The sequence below is a fragment of the Anolis carolinensis genome, unplaced genomic scaffold (assembly GCF_035594765.1).
Source record: "Anolis carolinensis isolate JA03-04 unplaced genomic scaffold, rAnoCar3.1.pri scaffold_9, whole genome shotgun sequence".
In the NCBI taxonomy this organism is placed as follows: domain Eukaryota; kingdom Metazoa; phylum Chordata; class Lepidosauria; order Squamata; family Dactyloidae; genus Anolis; species Anolis carolinensis.
This window is the reverse complement of record NW_026943820.1, coordinates 15,314,205-15,316,268: the sequence shown is the minus strand read 5'-3', so window position 1 is coordinate 15,316,268 and position 2,064 is coordinate 15,314,205.

The window sequence follows — 2,064 nt, the reverse complement described above, 5'->3', positions numbered from 1 at the left end:
TTGAAGTGAGGCACCCTCTCCGAAGTCCAGAGGTTTTATCTTCATAATGCCTAGTCTTTCCCCGCTTCTATGATGGACCTTTTCTCGGTACATTGAGTTTTTTTCTCAACTTCTCACTGACGATGGGCAGGCACACTGAACTCCTCTATCCTGGTGTCCTTCTAGGGGGATGCCCTTTCTCCACTGACAGCTGTTTTGAGAAGAGAAATACTTTGCTGCCGTTTGATGAGCACTGCATAAAGCAATCCCCAAAGGATTGCAATACTATTTGAAATATAAAGTTTGCAAGCACAACATTTCCTGTGTTTTGAGTTGTCTTATACTATGGCATGTATTTCATAAAAATAAAAGTTAAAACTTCTTTATTCAATCAAATGTCTGTTGTCTCATTCTGGTCTTAATGCATTGTCCGCGATGTCAAAATTTGCATATGAGGTTACATTAGTTACGGCCTTGCCTGGCCAGGTATCCCTGGGGCTAATTGGTCGTCCATCCAGGGCTGAAAGGGGTTGGGGGTTTGGGGCTTGCGCTCTCTCTGCGGATTACAACTGTTTTTACAACTCTTGTAGGTTATGATAGTTTTGATGCCAGCCTGCCTCTGGCAGTCAAGTTAGGTGCCCAGACCGGACTAACGCAGTCCAGGTTGTGGGATCCGGTCAAGAGTTGAAAAAGCCTTTCCAGTACCCATTCCGGTCCCCACCAATGCCCGTCAGGGAGTGTGCCTTTGTGGCTGCTAGAGACATGTGGGCACAGGTCCTCTTGTTGCGGAAGTGCTTCTTGCTGGTTTGACAGGGGGACAATAGAAGACGGTGGAATCACACGGGAGTAAGTATTCGGGCGTGTAGTCTTCTACAAGCGAAGGCGTGCTCGTCAACGGGTACACACCAGACTTCCCCCTCGGCCGTCGACGGCCACATTTCCTTCAAGTTCATGCCAGATTGTTGCCGGACACGGGGACGGTGCCGTTTGCCCGTCAGGGAGTGTGCCTTTGTGGCTGCTAGATACATGTGGGCACAGGTCCTCTTTATTCGGAAGTGCTTCTTGCTGGTTTGACAGGAGGACGAGGGAAGACGGTGGAATCACACGGGAGAAAGTCTTTCACGCAGTGCTCTGACTTCTTGTCTTCTCCGAGCCATGGTGAACTCGTGGACAGATTCACACAAGACTTCCCTGTCGGACATCTACGGCCACATTTCCTTCAAGTCCATGCCAGCCTGCTGCTTTGCCTCTAATATCCTTCCCTCCAGTGAGCAGTTGGGCTTTATTTCCTGGAGTATGGACCTGTTGGATCTTCTTGCGGTCCAAGGTATTCTCAGAATTTTCCTTCAACACCACAGTTCAAAAGCGTCTATCTTCCTTCCCTCAGCCTTCCTTACGGTCAAGCTCTCACATCCACAGGTTACTATGGGGAATTGCATTGCTATGACAATGCGAGTATGCGGACCTCCTATGGTTGCGTGAAGTCTCTGCTCTTATTTTGTCAAGTTTGGACAACATAGCTCTCCAAAACGTCTACTTATTTCCTGGCCACAGCCTGCATCTGCAGTGATATGTCGCAAGAAGAAATATAACGTCTTTCATCGCCTCCACATCCTATCCCAGAATTTGACAGTTATAAATCAGTGTGGTTCCCTTAAGCTTTGTTTTCTTACAACCCTTTGGCCCTTTCTTCTTTCACCTTTGAGATAAGGCTCCTCAGCCCCTACTCCCTTTCAGCCATCAGACTGTAATCTCATACCAAAGGTTGTTAATGTTTCTTCCATTTATTTTTAATCTGGCCTAGAGTTCCTCCAGCCACGCATGTCGCTTGATATGTTCTGCAAACAGGTTGATTAGAGAGGCTGAAATTATGCACCTCATTCCCAATCTGGAACCAGTCTGTTGATCCGTTTTCTGTTCCTACCATGGCAACTTACAGTTCTCAGGGGACAGACTAGGTGACTTGGAATTCCTAAAAAACCCAGCACATCCCATTTATTATGATCCACGCAGTTCAAGGCTTTATAGAGGGTATTCAACATGGCCGACGATGGTGTGACCCCTTGCTGCAGCTTGCTGAATGCC